Source organism: Delphinus delphis, chromosome 2 (assembly GCF_949987515.2).
Source record: "Delphinus delphis chromosome 2, mDelDel1.2, whole genome shotgun sequence".
NCBI lineage: Eukaryota > Metazoa > Chordata > Mammalia > Artiodactyla > Delphinidae > Delphinus > Delphinus delphis.
In genome coordinates, this window is record NC_082684.1 from 87663245 (window position 1) to 87682401 (window position 19157).

Sequence of the window (19157 nt, forward strand, 5' to 3'; positions counted from 1 at the left end):
CCCTATCCCACCCCTCTAGGTGGTCACAAAGCACCGAGGTGATCTCCCTGTGCTATGCGGCTACTTCCCACTAGCTATCTATTTTACGTTTGATAGTATATATATGTCCATACCACTCTCTCACTTTGTCACAGCTTACCCTTCCCCCTCCCCATATCCTCAAGTCCATTCTCTAGTAGGTCCGTGTCTTTATTCCTGTCTTACCCCTAGGTTCTTCATGACATTCTTTTTCTTAAATTCCATATATATGTGTTAGCATACGGTATTTGTTTTTCTCTTTCTGACTTACTTCACTCTGTATGACAGACTCTAGGTCTATCCACCTCATTACAAATAGCCCAATTTCGTTTCTTTTTATGGCTGAGTAATAGTCCATGGTATATATGTGCCACATCTTCTTTATCCATTCATCCGATGATGGGCACTTAGGTTGTTTCCATCTCCAGGCTATTGTAAATAGAGCTGCAATGAACATTTTGGTACATGACTCTTTTTGAATTATGGTTTTCTCAGGGTATATGCACAGTAGTGAGATTGCTGGGTCATATGGAACTCTTGTAATGAGGCGGCAAGAGAGCGCTGGCGATGAGAGAATAAGGGATGACAACAGAAAGAGGAAGGAAACTGTGTGGAGCCCAAAGATTCACTTCGAACTTCAGTCTACAGCTGCCCAAGCATCCCTCCTTTCTTTCCCTCTTTTCTAAAAGCCAACTTCCAGGAATTCCCTGGTGGTCCAGTGGTTAGGACTCTGCACTTCCACTGCAGGGGGCACAGGTTCGATCCCTGGTTGGGGAGCTAAGATCCCACATGCCGCATGGCACGGCCAAAAAAAAAAAAACACAACCAGAAAGAAAATGGGGACAATACCACCTGCTCTCAGATCAAGAGAAGTTAGGTGATTGCCCAGGAATACATTAACATTACCTCATCAGTCTAAGAGATGCACTTAAAATACAAGTCCAAAGTTCAATCTTCTTCACCATGATTGAAATATTTCAGATTGAAAGTAAATTCTGGTACACAAATGTTCATAGCAGAACATAACAGCCAAAAAGTGGAAACGATCCAGTGTCTGCCAAACGATGAGTAGATGAACAAGATGTAGTATATCCATACAATGGAATATTATTCAGCAATAAAAAGGAATGAAGTACAACAATGTGAATGTACCTAATGCCACAGAACTGTACACTTAAAAATTGTTACTATGATAAAATTTGTATTTTTTATGTTTTACCACAATTTTTTTTTTAAAGAAATGAAGTACTGATACAGGCTACAAGCAGGTGAACTTTGGAAACATTTTGCTAGTAAAAGAAGTCATTCACAAAAGGCCACATACTACATGATTCCATTTGTATGAAATTTCCCAAACACGCAAACTCATAGAGATGGAGAGTAGATAAGTGGTTGCCAGGAGCTGGTGATAGGAGGGAATGGGGAGTAACTGCTAATAGGTAAAAGGTTTCTTTTGGGGGTGGTGAAAATAAAAATATAAAGTGGAAATAGACACACAACTTTGTGAATATTCTAAAAACCAGTGAACTGTACTCTGCAAAAGGGTGAATTGTACGGTAACTAAATTATGTCTTTTATATTTCACTTTTTAAAAGGCAAATAAATGCTAGTAAACAAAGTGTGCTGATATATATCTGGGACATTTAAGAACATTTAGAAAGTCAGGATTAAGGTAAGACCTCAGAAAGTGCATAAATGATCTATTTGTATATGGGAAAACAGCAATAAGTTACAAAGCACAAACACGACCAACATCATGAAACTAACAACAAACACACTGTTCAGAAAAAAAGTAAGATTGCCAAGATGCTAACTAAATCCACATGAAGTGAAACGTCCAAGTGTTCATTCTTAACCAGATCTGAAAGAGAAGAAAGTGAATGTCTCATGAACAGAACTTTTGCAGGGTCTCACGTTAGGGTCAAAAGCTGCTGTCTCCCTCTCCTCTCCACTGTGCTAAGATTTTTCACAAGGCCTCTTCTCTTGTTGCATGGGGTGAATGTGCAGCTGATTAGAGGCCCTGAAGGTTGCCTAGTCAAGTGCCTCCACTTCATGTCATAAGAGCCAAATTAAATGTCGACAGACATCATTATCCATTTTTAACCCCACATTCTCTATCTCTGCCTTTCCTCCAGCAAGAAGTCTTTCAAATCTGCATGCTCCATTTTATGCTGCTCCTTAACGTGGGCACCGTCTCTTAGGAAAGCAAGACAAGAGGCTTCTCTATCTCCTGCTCCTCACTATCCTCTCCACCTTTCATTTCTACAGCCTCACTTCCTTCCACACAATGTCTACCCACCCCCATCATGTTTTCTTTGGTTTCCCAGAACATCCTTCCTTACTAGTGCATGTATGTGGTGGTCATCTTAGCAGATTGCGAGAAGACAAATCCAAGATTTTTCTCATTTCATCGTCTGATATAATAGTCTACTAATACACTTCCAAATGATGATCTAGCCTGAGATTCCAGCACTTGATCACGGTACACTCTCTTTGTGTACTGATTATTTTTGTATCTTTAAGCACGCTTTTTTGGTTATAGAAAAATATACTTTTTCTAACTTTTATGGATTTGTTTAACAACATTTACTGACTACTCACCATGTTTGAAGCACATATTATTGGTCATTCTTTGCAGATTCAGAATTATCCTTTAAACTAAAATCAGCCTACATTATTGAAAAAGCAAGAAATAAGTGCTGGTGAGGATGTGGAGAAAAGGGAATGTCCCTTCATGCACTGTTGGTGGGAATGTAAACTGAAGTAGCCACTATGGAAAACAATATGGAGACTCCACAAAACATTAAGAACAGAACTACCATATGACCCAGCTATTCCACTTCTGGATATTTATCTGAAGAATACAAAAAAATATTCAAAAATATGCACCCCTATGTTCATGGCAGCATTATTTACAATAGCCAAGATATGGAAACAACCATATGAATGGATAAATTTATCTATTTATGATGGATAAATAAGATGTGGTATATATCAATGGAATATTACTCAGCCATAAAAAGGAACAAAACAGTTATTTGTAGTGAGGTGGATGGACCTAGAGACTGTCATACAGAGTGAAATAAGTCAGAAAGAGAAAAACAAATACCATATGCTAACACATATATATGGAATCTAAAAAAAAAAAAGGTCATGAAGAACCTAGGGGCAAGACGGGAATAAAGATGCAGACCTACTAGAGAATGGAGTTGAGGATACAGGGAGGGGGAAGGGTAAGCTGGGACAAAGTGAGAGAGTGGCATGGACATATATACACTACCAAACATAAAATAGATAGCTAGTGGGAAGCAGCCGCATAGCACAGGGAGATCACCTCGGTGCTTCGTGACCACCTAGAGGGGTGGGATAGGGAGGGTGGGAGGGAGGGAGATGCAAGAGGGAAGAGATATGGGAACATATGTATAACTGATTCACTTTGTTATAAAGCAGAAACTAACACACCATTGTAAAGCAATTTTACTCCAATAAAGATGTTAAAAAATAAAATAAAATAAAGATGTGGTATATATATACAATAGAATACTACTCAGCCATAAAAAAGATAAAATCTTGCCACTTGTGACAATATGAATAAAGCTTGAGGGTATTATGCTGAGAGAAATCAGATGGAAAAATACAAATATGTGATTTCACTTGTACATGGAATATAAAAAACAAACAAATAAATGAAAATAAGTGAACAAACCAAAACAAACACATAGATACAGAGAACAGAGTATTGGTTACCAGAGGGGAAGGGAGGTGAGGAGGTGAGAGAAATGGGTAAAGGGGATCAACAGTATGGTGACAGATGGAAACTAAACTTTTTGTGGTAGGCACGCTGTAGTGTTGAAATATAATATTACAAACCAATGTTGCCTCAATAAATAAAATTTTAAAAGAAAAAAAGCAGCCTTAATAATGGAGAAAGGTATGCATGTGTACGGGAAATCCCTCTACCTTCCTCTCAATTTTGCTATAAATCTAAAACTGCTCTAAGAAAAAAAGAAAAGTCTTTCAAAAATTAGCCTAAAGATCAAAGATCATATATGAAACTCGACTGTGACAATCATAAACAGCATCATACAATAATAAAAATTAACAGAATGCAAGCCTATTCACTAGCAGGATAAGGGCTACAGAAAGTAAAGTTTAAAATTTAGTTCATATTTTGATGGATGCATAGAAATAATGGATTTTTCTGCCCAGCATAACTGCCTTCTAACTTTCTGGGTCTTGGTGGGAGATACTGTAGAAACTGAAAACATCAGACACTCACTTTCCTAGCCTTCCTTGCAGCTGGAATACAGCATATGACTCTGGCTTGGCCAACCAAACACTTCTACCCTGGACCTTGACTCTGAAGCTGTGACAGTGAAGAAGGACGGACCAAAGAGAATACATGCTGGTGGCAGACACAGGCAGCTAAGACAGTTGCAGCACCAATATCAAGTGTACAGGGGCAGAAATGGCAGGAATGTGACACTGGTACCTAGTTTCCAGTATCCTTGGTGACAGTGGGGCAAGTTGTGGCATCAGAGACAGAGACAGCAGTGTCTTTTCCAGACAGGCTCTACAGTGTTATTCTTGGTTCTGGGTGCTCTCTAGCTTCCCTTGCTGTTGTCCATTTTCCAAACCTGCTTTGTATCCTCCCTATAAGTTTTCTGAGCTGTGTAATGTCTTATCAATAAATTTCTCTTCTGTTAAAATCAGCCAAAGTCAGTTCTGTTGCTTGCAAGTAAGAACTTTGATACAATGGGCTAATGGCTGGCAGGTAGCAGATATTAATCTAATTCCCGTAAATTAATATTTGTTGAGGACCCTCTCAGTATACCTTACACTTTTTTGGTCAGATTTAGTGGAGTACAATTTACAAAAAGTAAAATTCACCTTTTTTAAGTAATGTGCTTTGACAAATGTTACAATCATATAACCACTATCACAATGAACATACAGAATGTTTCCACCATCTAGAAAAGCTGCCTTGTACGTTTTTAGTCAATTCCTTCTCCCAGACCCCAGCCCCTGATAATCACTGATGTGATTTCTGTCCCTATATTTTTGCTTTTTCCAGAATGTCGTATCATAGAATTATATAGTCCAAAACCTTTCGTGTCTGGCTTCTATTACTTAGCAAAACGCGTTTGAAATTCATCATGTTGTTGCATAAATCAATGGTTTGTTCCTTTCTATTGCTGAGTACTATTCCATTTTATGGCTGTTCAACAGTTTGGTTATCCATTCACCAGTTGATGGATATCTGAGCTCTCTCCTACAGCAACCTTTTTTGAAACATAGAAATTTATCAAAATAGTTATACCCTACCTTCTGGAAGCTTAAATGGCTGGAATCTTAGGACAAAACAGAGGAAGTATGGTATTTTCTCTAGCATAAAACGTTTTATTTTTAAAACTGATATATGCTCAGATGTATATATTTTTCTTCAAATATCTCCTTTTGGCGCGTTTATGAAAATAAAGACAGCATCCCTCCCAATTTCCAAGAAAATTATAAGAAAAATTCTTCAGGGGAAAAAATTCAACAAATATATATATGTACATTTTTGTTTCTCCTATGCCTAGCAGTATCATTATAGCAGGATGCAATAAAAAGCAGAATGCTACTTCAGTAACACCTTCTCTCTTAAATTAACTAGGTTCCTAACTCGACAGCAATTCCAAGGCTGTTTTCATCTTGTGGTAATTCATCCTATAGGAGAAAAATCATTCTCCTAATCTATTTTCATGACTCTCAAGTTTATGAACATATGGCCTAAGGCTGTTACAATCCATTTGACCCCTAAGTATTGAAACAGATACAGTTAATGTACGTTTCAATATGTAGAAGAAATACTGGCTCAGAAAAAAAAATCTTAACACTTCTATGTGAAACAAAGAATTCTAACCCTAATTCTGCTGATGCGGTTTGGACATAAATGCTGACCTCTCCACTTCTATTTCCCTCTGGTCATACTAAAAATAAGCATCCTTGTCAAGATTCTAATATGTCTTGGAATGCTTTTTGAGATTTTCAAAATTATAGATTTGCTTAACCCTATTATTTTGTGGTCATTTTGCAAGCATATTTCCCAAGCACATGGATTCCAGTCAAAGACATTGATCATAATTAAATGTAATTTAAGGTTAAAAATAATAAAATTAAAATCCCCAGGTAATCAGGGTACATATTTATACCCATACTAAGGAAAGTCAATTTATTTCACTTAAAATAACTAGTATTGGTGAAATAATACTATTCTGGATAAATTATGGAGATATTATCCAATATGTATAAAATCAGGGAAAGCTAGATACAGCAGCATTCAATAAACCGCAGAAATGAGATCTTGAACTTGGTTATATCACACTTACTACTTGAGGCAGGAAATCTTCCTCCCATGTTACAATTCTACTGTAAAATGTAACACGTATTTGCTATATTTTGTTTTATATTTGTTATATGTGACTTATCAAAGGCCACCTTGACCTTTAACAAAACAAAGTAAACTAAGGAATTGAAATCCACTCTCTACCCCACAAGCTAACCATTTTTTATATAGTCTCAAACCTAATATTCAAGTTCCCCCTCATTTTCTTTACTTCTTAAAGAAAGAACTTGGGGAATTCAAAGGAGTAGAGAATAACAGGGTTTCATAATAGTAGCAACTGCAGCAATGTTAGTGATAGAAATCTTCAGCCGGATGGGAATAATTTCAACCTTCCAGCAACCTGGGGTACCCAACTCCAGCATGGCTCTGGAAATGAATAAAGATACTTCAAGAACTACCAAATTTGAGCAGAAATGAACGGATGAGATCTTATTTGCATCTACAGTTATAAACACAGCTAAGCTTTCTTGTCTTTACTTCTTAAAATTTCACCACATTGCTATCTGTCCATCAAAATGAAATGGAACACTTGCTTCTTTCTAAAGTTAGAAGACAGTTTAAGCAAAGTAGAAAGTGAGTTGAAGATGAAAGGTAGATTGGGGTAGCTAATAATATAAAAACAAATTCTGAACGATGTCCAAAAGTTAAAGGACACTGACAAAAGCAGAGATGGTTTTATCAAAGATGATGGAGGAATTTACAAGTTTAACTTTTGATTCAATGATTAATTTTGTAGATTATAGTCATACTACACTTCCCTAAGAGAAGAATAACTTAAAATATTTATTTAAAATATTTTAAGAAATAAATTCTAAGGGCGCTCCCAACCCAGAGTTCTCAGAACATTTAGGAATAAAGATGTCCATTAAAGCCACTACCAGTAAAGAGAATAATAGTGATAATCTATGAGGTATTTTCAATATTTCAAATAGCCCAGTGAAAATTCTATATTGACTCAAGATTTCTTTGTATTTGGCTATTCATAATGATCAGAAAGTCTAGTTAGCATGTATATATGTCCTTCATTAATTAAAATGGGAAAATTTAATTATTAGTAAATATAGTTTAGTGGTTAAAAGTCTTTGAAAAGCAATCCATAGGAGGACAAATAATAATGGAGTTCTGTTTATCTGTCCTGATAGGGTACAACTTCTAAATCAAATAACCATCATAAAACTGAAGGGGAAAAAAGTCATATTTCTAATGTTTTAAATCCCTTCTGAACCTCCAAGCAGAGTGACCTGATAGTCAAAGATTTCAAAAAGGTTTAAATCATATCTGATACAGTTTGAGAGAAGCTCATGGAGTTAATATTACTTCCCTGAGTCTTCCTGGAAGACAAGGATATAAGATATAAAATTTAAATCCTCCATAATCACAACACCCAGAGATAATAACCATCAAAATTTTGATGTATAACCTTCTGTAATAGGCTGAATAATTGCCCCCAAAGATATCATTTCTAATCCCTGAAAATGTTACTTTATTTGGAAAAGGTCTTTATAAGATTGATTAAGTTAAATTAAATTCAGGAGATCATTTTGAATTATCCAGGTGGGCCCTAAATGCAATCACACGTGTCTTTATACAACAGAGGCAAGAGAGGTTACACACAGAAGAGAAGGCAGCGTAACTGAGACTGTAGTGATGCAGCCACAAGCTAAGGAATGCCTGCAGCCTCGAGAAGCTGGCAGAGGCAAGGAACAGATTCTCCCCTAGAGCCTCTGGAGGGAGATACAGCCTTGTCAACACCTTGATTTCAGCCCAGTGATACTAATTTTGGACCTCTGGCCTCCAGAACTATGAGAGAATAAATGCTTGTTGTTTTAAACCACCAAGTTTGTGGTAACAACAGCAGTCACAGGAAATTAGTGTATCTTTTGATATTTTTCTATAGTTCAGATTATAATACACATTTAAATTTTTATAAAATTATCTTTCAAATTATCAGATCCTTGTATACATGATTAACTCTATTATTCTATCTTCTGACATACCATAATTTACTTAACCATTCTTCTATTTTATATATAAGTTTAATTTTTTCACTCTTATAAATAATGTTCTAATGAACACCTTAGTATAAATATTATTTTCCTGTATTTTTAATCATTTCCTTGGGAGAGTGACCTAGGAATAAACTTGCCAATCTTTTCAAAAAAGACTGCACCAATTTAAACTTTTACTCAGTGTATTCTTACCATAATTGAGAATTATTTTTTAGTTTTTGCTAACTTAAATCATAATACCTGGCATCTCATTTTAATTTATAGTTTCTTGCTTATGAATGAAGGTGAAGTAAACATTTTTCACATGTTTATTAGCCAACTGTAATTCCCAACTGCACTGTCCACTTAGTGGCATTTTCCCCATTGAGCTATTGGGTTATTTTTTAGTGTTTATATGTGGAGTTTTTATTATTATTACTAAGGATATAAATCTTTTACCATATTAGCTACAAAGTTTTCTCCTGAATTTTTGCTTACCTTTTAGCTTTTGTTTCTGATGTCTCTGACATGAAGAAATTTTTAATTTTCATGTGATATATCTTTTGATCTCTTTCTTTTTTTTTTTCTTTGCACTACGCGGGCCTCTCACTGTTGTGGCCTCTCCCATTGCGAAGCACAGGCTCCGGACGCACAGGCTCAGCAGCCATGGCTCACGGGCCCAGCCGCTCCGTGGCATGTGGATCCTCCCGGACCGGGGCACGAACCCGTGTACCCTGCATCAGCAGGCGGACTCTCAACCACTGCGCCACCAGGGAAGCCCTGATCTCTTTCTTTTTTATTTCTTCCATTATCTTTACGCTTAGAAATCTCTCACCATGCAAAGATTAAACAAATATTTCTAATTTCTTCTAGTGATTCCTATTACTGCTAATTTAGAAATTAAAGTTTTTCCAAAGTGAGAAATTGCCTTCTGAGTTTGCTTTTATCTAAACTCAGATATTTCTGAAAGTCAATGAATCATTCCAACTGAAGCAAAGACCAAAGGTTTAATATCTTTCAGCATTTTTCAATCCAACTAACTCCTTAATTTGTAATTTTTTCCTAATAAATCTGTCTTTACCAATTGGACTTTTCAATATAATAATAAGTAGACAAACGGGCCGACAGGTTTCACTGCCAAGCAACTGGTATGGACTGCCTAGGTGCACTGGATTAAGAAAAATGCTCAGCAGAGAAGAGTATCTGCATTACTGACAATGGTCCAAGAAGGAGCGTACAGCAACAATGCTCTCTTCCCCAGACACCTGGATCCTCGTGGCCCTGACTTTCTTCTTCATTCTTCATCCTCTGTACTTGGCCTAGTGCCTAGCATATAAGAGATATTTATTGAGTATTTTATGGGTGACAATGATATCCATTCCAAGTCCCCTCTCTCTGAGGCATTCTAAGCACTTTAATGAGGCATAGTACTAATAAAATTTAACTTCAAATTTGTAGTTAAGTCACTGAAAGTCCATGTTCAACAAAGCAGAACACTGATCTTATTTATCCTCTGTTCTAAGAAATCTGATGCTAATATCAATTAACAGTTCAATCTTCTAATCAAGTAAAGTGACTAGAAACTCAATTGCCAATCAATAATAGATAAGCAACTCTTCATTAAAAAGGGGGAATAATTTACTTAACTACTAGGACAACTGTTAGAATAAATTAAATTGTTTGCACTGAGAAAGCACACCTCTTGCAGCAAGAGAATGAATGCACTAAACAGAATTGACCATGACTTAGTTTATACAGCTGTTTAAACATAAGTCTCATGCTGAGTGATTTCTCAATTAAGAGGAAATTAATGTTATAATGCAATTAATATCTTTTTTTTTAATCTCTAAAACTTTGAAGTCCACACTGTGTATGAGGATCCTTCTGAGTTTAAAGTTCTTTCACACATAGAAGATCACTCATTTGATTAAGTTCTCACAAGGACTAGTGGGAAAAATCACATGCATACAGACTTGCTCACTGCCAAATTAAAAGGAATTTCAGAATTCTTGTGTTTGATTTTTGTGTGTTAGAGCCAGTTTTATTTTTGGTGGCCAACACAACGGAAATTATAATAGTAATGACAAGAACAGTTAATTTGGTGTAAAACCTGTTTTTTTAAAACAGCTCCACTATTTGAAAGTGAGCATAAACTGTATCTTTACTGCCCAATCAGAATCCAGGAATCAATTTAAATGTATATGGGAGTTAAGAGTTCAAATTGTAGGTGCAATTATATTTAGAGGCTGGGACAATGCAAAGAACTGGAATTGACTGATTTCCCCAAGATAGTTCATGTCTGATAATCCAGATTTTACATTTACTCCACCTCTACCCACCCTTTTTCTGATTCCCTCCTAGGTGCTGATCTTAATGCCCTAGTTCCTCTTCTGCCAAGCCGACTAAATAAGTGCTACTCCATCATACACTCACCTGCTGCTACAGGCCTCCTTTACTTCAAAGGTTTCTCCTCTCCCTGTTGTTCCTTGATCGATACCATTTCAGGATCTCCTAGGCTACTCCTCCCTATCACTTACTACTTCAAATTGCTCTATTTGATCTCTCCTGTGCTTCCATGTAATCATGGCCAGAGAACTCACGTGGAAAATGCATGAGCCCTGGATGAGGCAGCTTTCACTTTATTCAATAGAAATTGACAAGTATAAAACATATGTACCTAATAAACCACTTACTTCTGTGTTACACTTGAACTTACTCTCTTCAACTCCAATTACTCCAGGCTTCCTGAAAGGCTTTAATCATTTCTTATACTCACCTTGCATGTACTCCTTCAGGACACTCTACATCCTTTGTCTTCTATCAAGAAAATATAAAATGGGGCTTCCCTGGTGGCGCAGTGGTTGAGAGTCCGCCTGCCGATGCAGGGGACACGGGTTTGTGCCCCGGTCCGGGAAGATTCCATATGCCGCGGAGCGGCTGGGCCCGTGAGCCATGGCCACTGAGCCTGTGCGTCCGGAGCCTGTGCTCCGCAACGGGAGAGGCCGCGGCAGTGAGAGGCCCGCGTACCACAAAAAAAATAAAATTAAATTACAAAAAGAAAATATAAAATGGTCCCTTAGATTCTCCTCCATTCCTCCAGACCCTACAGGAAAATTACCTTTAACCAAATGATTCCTTTGGAACTGGAATCCCCCAAAAATATTCTGAGTAGAAAAGACCCCTTTTTTAAAAAATCCCTGAGACCTAAGATCATCATGTAGAAGGCGGAGTTGAGAGAAATGAAGTTCCTAAGAAAATAGAGTTGAAAGGAGGGAAAGGGGCTGGCAGAGAGCTGCTGAGAACAGTAATCCTGAAAATATTCAAGCACACATCTCCTCCAAGTAAATGTAGGTGTAATATGAAGCCACTCCAGGACCTGCTGTGTCAGATTTTATGGGGGTTTACTTGACAGCAGCAGATTTCTGGAGACCCTTGCTTGAGACAACTCATCAAAATATGTGAGTTCCAATACAACACAATGACAAAATGTGGAATTTTTTTAGCCAAAAATATGGTAACTATTTGTATATAATTTCTGATAATACCAAATTTAGACTATCTGAATATATTTTTTTTTTTTTGTGGTACGCGGTCCTCTCACTGCTGCGGCCTCTCCCGTTGCGGAGCACAGGCTCCAGACGCGCAGGCTCAGCGGCCATGGCTCACGGGCCCAGCCGCTCCGCGGCATATGGAATCTTCCCGGACCGGGGCACAAACCCGTGTCCCCTGCATCGGCAGGCGGACTCTCAACCACTGCGCCACCAGTGAAGCCCTGAATATACTTTTTAAAAATATGGTAACTATAGCTATTTCCCTATTTATATATAGTACTAATACTCCTTTCATGTTATAGAAAAAAAATACTATCATTACTGAAACACATGCAGAGGTGGAATATGATATTCAGTCTTTTGCCTATTGCCTTGTATATAGCAGCTACAGGCCCTTTTATGCCTGGAGAGAATACAGGATTAGTGTATAAATTTTCCCTTCTGATTTTTAAATATTACTTTTGAAGGTTTTCTTCTCAAATACAGATTTCCCAAAACTTGCTTTTCCCACCATTTTTTAAGACTACCTAATTGTTCTCAGCTGTCTCTTTAAACATGGAAATAAATCTCCATTTTCCCAAGATTTTTCCCTTTCAGTAGAGTTGAGAGTCCTTACATTTACTGTCAGTCTCTTTTTGGCCCCCAAAGCATTTTGAGGCCCAGGACCTCTTGCAAACAAAGCAGGCTGTCTTTGACCCCTGTCAGCAACTTCTGATGGAGCTTATGCCCTTAGATAAACCACTGGCTTTTGTCTGCTATTCCAGAAAGAGTCATCTTACCTAGCTGGTTATACACACCTTTACCATGAAAACTAGGTTGAGTTATGTATTACTTTACATATGATTTTTCATTTAACAACAGGATTTGCTACAGATTTTCATGAATAGTTCATTTAAAAACGCTTCCATTTACAATCAGTTTTTTTAGAAAGTCATCTATTCTGTGACTCAAGATATACCTATATTACTCTAGCTGATAATGCTTTAATTGATATATTCTATTTATGTTGCTATGTTAAAAACACACATACACAACTATTAAAATCTACAGTACTCACAGCTTGGTCAGGAGATACATGCCTACAATCAGAAATGTTTAAGAGCCCACAAAGATGCCCTATAGCCCTAAGCAGAAGAACCTGCTCTTCTTAAAATACGTTAATGCACATTTTTTGTGTAAAACATCTAAACACAAAATACACTGTTATCACAAAATTGTGGCACTTTTAGAATACAATTTAATGTATACATGAGTGAAAAATATGAAAGCTGCATTATAATTCCCGCCATAATTAAGTCTGATAAGTGATATTTTAGAGAAGTCATTCTACTGGCAGCCAAATTACTGATCAAGCTGTTCAAACTGCCCGATTTTGCTGGTTATGAATTTCTCTGATCTACTTAGTATTCAACACTGTAAGCTTTTGGTTATAATTGCAAGGCTGTATTTAGGGACCCAGCATTTTTGTTTTTAATATACTATGGAACATACAATAATGCACACTGAAAATGCTGGCCCTGTAGTATTTTTAGAAATTAGATTTCTCTAGGCCAAGATATGATTTTCCCCTACATATGAATGATTACAGCATATGCCAACCTTTGAATTCTCAATGAGGAATTCAACTGGCACAGGCACCTTCATCTACTCCATCCCAGGCTCTGTTTTCCCAACCCTCAGGAAAGACTGTCATGAACAAAATAACCCTAGAACATCATCACTGAAAAGAATATTCCTTAAATGACTATCTGTTGCCTTTTAACACAGTATCCCTATATATAATTTTTCTTTTTACTGAAATATAGTTGATTTACAATGTTGTGTTAGTTTCAGGTATACAGCAAAGTGATTCAGTTTCATGTACATCTATACTTTCTCAAACTCTTTTCCATTATAGCTTTTTACAAGATATTGAATATAGTTCCCTGTACTATAAAGTAGGTCCTTTTGGTTTATCTATTTTAAATATAGTAATGTGTATCTGTTAATCTCAAACTTGTAACCTATATATCCTTTTTATTGAAGTACACAAATGGTGTTTTCTAAAATACAAAGTATAACGTAACCCAGTAGTAACTCTAAATAAACCATGAACACACTAGTATTTCTATTCCTTTGCTTTAATTCAGAATTAAATTCAGTGACTTTTTAAAAACTAGCCTCTAATTTTAAAAAATGAAATGTTTTGTTACTTTAAAAATATTACTCCAAATGATGAAGGCAAGCCTAACAAAAATCATAAATAAATCTCCTAACAATGAAACAGTATTTCATGCCAGATATGACTGTTCTCCAAGATATTCATTTGTATCAGTAATATTTAAAATATACAACTTTTTAAAAATTAACTTGAATAAAAAGAAATAAGACAGACAGTGGCCACTCAAAATGACTTTGAAAACCCTCTGGTAAAATTCTGTTCTCTTAACCAGGAAGAAAAAGAAACAACACTACAATTTACAACTTCATCAGCTTCAGATATCAGAAACGGAAAATACTTCCATTTCACCAACACAGAAGAAAGTTGTTTCCAGTGTCTACGGTTTCTGAAGACTGACAAAGACCCTTAACTCCATCTAAGACACAGGAGTCAGATCAGCAAATGAAATCTCTTTTTGTCAGTATTGGGGGAGTTGAGATATATGATTCCACCATTCATCTCCACAAACTAAATCTTGATAAGGTATCATGAATTCCATTACAAACCAACAAATGGGCATGACCAAGGCAAAAGTATATTAGGTGTCAAACACACCTAAAGGAAGCGGAGAGCCCAGAGAAAAGGCAGTAGTACAAGAAACTCTACAACCACGAGGAAGGGAAATTCAATACCAAATAAGAAAACCTACATGCAGTTTATAGCTTTAATACTTCAGCCAGGCTTCTTAAGCTAAATATCTGTAAAAAATTTAAAAAAAAACAACTCATCTTGTCCTTAAGAAAAAACTAACACAGTCATCTTTTCTAATAGACAGCAGTAAGAAAGGGTCACCTATTTGAAAGAGAAAGAAGACGACTAAGGACAGAGCAGAACTTCCCCCAGAAACTAGAGACATGTGACAGAGGCAAAAAGAGTGCAAATTATAAACAAATGGGGCCTACTTAAACTTAAAAGCTTTTGCACAGCAAAGGAAACCATAAACAAAGTGAAAAGACAACCTATGGAACAGGAGAAAATATTTGTGAATGATGTGACCAACAAGGGATTAATTTCCAAAACATACAAACAGCTCATACAGCGTAATATCAAAACAAAAAACAAAATAACCAACAACAACCCAATCCAAAAATGGGCAGAAGACCTAAATAGACATTTCTCCAAAGAAGACATACAAATGGCCAACAGGCACATGAAAAGATATTCAACATCACTGATTATTAGAGAAATGCAAATCAAAACTACAGTGAGGTAACCCCTCACACCAATCAGAATGACCATCATTAAAAAGTCTACAAATAATAAATGCTGGAGAAGGTGTGGAGAAAAGGGAACCCTCTTACACTGTTGGTGGGAATGTAAATTGGTGCAGAAACTATGGAAAACATTATGGAGGTTCCTTTAAAAACTAAAAATAGAGCTACCATATGATCCAGCAATCCTACTCCTGGGCATATATCTGGAAAAGATGAAAACTCTGATTCGAAAAGATACACGCACCCATATGTTCATAATAGCACTACTTACAATAGCCAAGACATGGAAGCAACCTAAATGTCCATGGACAGATGAATGGATAAAGATGTGGTACATATATACAATGGAATATTACTCAGTCATAAAAAAGAATGAAATAATGCAGCAACATGGATGGACCTAGAGATTATCATACTAAGTGAAGTTAGAGAAAGACAAATATCATATGTTATCACTTATATGTAGAACCTTTAAAAATGACACAAATGAACTTATTTACAAAATAGAAATAGATTCACAGGCATAGAAAACAAACTTATGGTTACCAAAGGGGAAGGGGGGTGGCGGGATAAGTTAGGAGTTTGAGATTAACAGATACATACTACTATATATAAAATAGGTAAACAAGGACCTCCTGTATAGCACAGAGAACTACATTCGATATCTTATAATAACCTGTAAGCAAAAGAATCTGAAAAAGAATAGATATATATGAAACTGAATCACTCTGCTGTACATCTGAAACACATTATAAAACAACTATACTTCAATTTAAAAAAAAGAATGCAAGTAAATTGTGGCCAAATATCAGGAAGAAAAACCACTTTAAAAACCTTGTATATCACAATTCTAAAAATTATTTATAATAATACTATAGCTGAGCAATACTTTAAAATTTACAAAGTACCTTATATGTTTTTCTTATTTTTTTCTCTCCTCATATGACTCCGGGAAGTAGCCTGGGCAGATATCACTGTCATCCTTTCTAATTGAATTTTTTAAAAAAATGAAAAAGTCACAGAAGTGACTCATTCAAGGTCACAGAGGTAGTATGAAGCAGAACTAAGATTTGACTTTAAGTTTTCTGAATCCAAATATGATGCACCTTTCACAATACCATTATTAAATAAAACTTCTACTCAAATCCACCAAAGGCATTCTAATAAAATTCTGCTCAATCTAACCATGCACTGCTTACTCATCAGTCCTGCAGCCAATCTCAGAACTATCAATAGAGAATTGCTTTCACACTCTAGTAATTTCTAGAAAAACCTCAATAAAGGAAGGATTTCAGAACTGAATGCTTCTTATAAAATATAACTTATTCTAACCATTATGATTGCGCCTAATGAATTCAATTTTACCCTTTCAACATTGATGAGCCACTGCCGGTGTTTGTCAAAACTGATAAGAAAATATAATGTCTGTTTCCCCAAGGCAAATCCCTGCTTGTTCCGTCACCTATTTCCATAATGTACTGTCATTTGTAACCTCTGACAGTAGTGCCACATTTTCTACACCACTTAGAAACCAAGCACATAATTTTAAAAGGTTTTGTACTAGAAACTGGTTTCCTAAAGAAAAAAAAACACTTCCTTAGTGCAACTAACTCATGAAAGATGACTTAGTTTCTATGTACTATTTTTCAGCATAGCAGAAACTTGTTTTTTTAAATACTTATGATTTTAATAAATCTTGATGATGCTTTTTATCATAATTCTTCCATGGGCCAACAAATACTAGAATTTTATTTATGACAAGATAATATAATGTAGAATAAAGATCACTGGATTATGAGCCTACTCCAAACTAACTATATGAGCTTAAGTCAATTTACCTCTCTTGGTCTCAGTTTTGTCCTCTAAAAAAGAGAGTGAGTTCATTAGCTTTCAAACATTATTTTTTTCACAGAGGTATCTTTTTTCTAGTGACGTGTTACATGGAAATTCAATATAAAAAATGATAAAAGTAGAGCTCTTCTGGTCAGGGAACTCAGATCCACACCCAATCAGAATGCTCCTCAGTCCCCTAACTCCCCCAGCCTCAGACAGCCCATGAGATATGTCTGAAGAACACTGCATAAAAACCAGTAATGAACTCTTTCATGTTTATTGTGACTCCCAAAGTCTAGGATTTCATGAATTTTATGTCCCATAGCATATGTCATTAGAGAAATGCAAATGAAAATTTCAATGAAATACCACTACACTATCAAAATAGTTTTTTTAAAAAAAAAACGACTAATAATACCAAGTGTTGCTCAGGATTTGGAGCAACTGGAACTCTCATTTATTGCCAGTGGGAATGCAAAATAGTACAACCACTTTGGAAAACGGTTTGGCAGTTTCTTATAAAGGTAAACACACACTTATGTACAACTAGTAACTCCATTTCTAGGTACTTACCCAAATGAAATGAAAACCTGTATGCAAATATCTTTTACAGCTTTATTCGTAACTGCCAAAAATAGAATTAACTCAAATATCCATCAACTGGTTAACAGATAAACAAACTGTGCTCTATCCATACAATGGAATAGTACTCAGCAATGAAAAGGAACAAACTGCTGATACATGCAGTAACATGAAGGAATCTCAAAAGCATTATGCTTACGCTGAAAACTACAAAACATTGTTTTAAAAAATCTAAATAAATTGAAAGACATTCTATGTTCATATATTAGAAGACTTAATATTGTTAAGGGGATCGCAACACGCCCCAAATTGAGCTACAGATTCAGTGCAATTCTTATCAAAATTCCACCTGGACTTTTTGCAGAAATTGATAAGCAAATCCTAAAATTCATATAGAAATGCAATGGATTAAGAATAGTCAAAATGATCTTTTTTTTTTTTTTTTGGCTCCGTCAGGTCTTAGTTGCAACACGCGGGATCTTCGTCGCGGCATGCGGAATCTTTCCTTCCACCAGGCTACATTCTAGTTGTGGCGTGCAGGTTTTCTCTCTCTAGTTGTGGTGCGTGGGCTCCAGAGTGCATGGGCTCTGTAGTTTGCAGCACGCAGGCTCTTTAGTTGAGGCACGCAGGCTCAGTAGTTGTGGCATGGGGGCTTAGTTGCCCCGCAGCATGTGGAATCTTAGTTCCCCGACCAGGGATTGAACCCACATCCCCTGCACTGGGAGGCGGATTCTTTACCACTGGACCACCAGGGAAGTCCCCAAAATGATCTTTTAAAAGAACAAAGTTGGGGGCTTCCCTGGTGGCGCAGTGGTTAAGAATCCGCCTGCCAATGCAGGAGATACAGGCTCGAGCCCTGGTCCGGGAAGACCCCACATGCCACGGAGCAACTAAGCCTGTGCGGCACAATTACTGAGCCTGCACTCTAGAGCCCACGTGCCACAACTACTGAAGTCCGCGTGCCTAGAGCCCGTGCTCCCAACAAGAGAAGCCACCACAATGAGAAGCCTGCGCACCACAAAGAAGAGTAGCCCCCGCTTGCCGCAACCAGAGAAAAGCCCGCATGCAGCAACGAAGACCCAACACAGCCAAAAATAAAGCAAATAAACTAAAATTAATTAATTTTTTAAAAAAAAGAACAAAGTTGGTGGATTCACTTCCCGATTTCAAAACTTACCACAAAGCTGAAGTAACCCAGACAGTGGTGTGGTACTGGCATATAGATAGATCAATGGAATAGAAGAATCCGGAAATAAACACATACGTTTATGGTCAATTGAGCCTCTACCAAAGGGACCAAGATAATTTGATGGGGAAAGAATAGTCTTTCCAACCAAAGCTGCTGGACAACTGGATGTCAACATGTAAAAGTATAAATTTAGA

At 36.6% G+C, this 19157-nt stretch overlaps 1 protein-coding gene and 1 non-coding gene across 3 annotated transcripts in view; one reads left to right on the forward strand and one right to left on the reverse strand.

Annotated features, from left to right (window-relative positions):
- The window catches only part of FRMD5 (FERM domain containing 5), a 340793-nt gene that overhangs the window by 304566 nt on the left and 17070 nt on the right, over positions 1-19157 (reverse strand). The gene's annotated exons all lie outside the window — the stretch shown is intronic.
- On the forward strand, positions 723-795 carry TRNAG-UCC (transfer RNA glycine (anticodon UCC)). The gene has a single exon. It is a non-coding gene; the product is annotated as a tRNA-Gly (tRNA).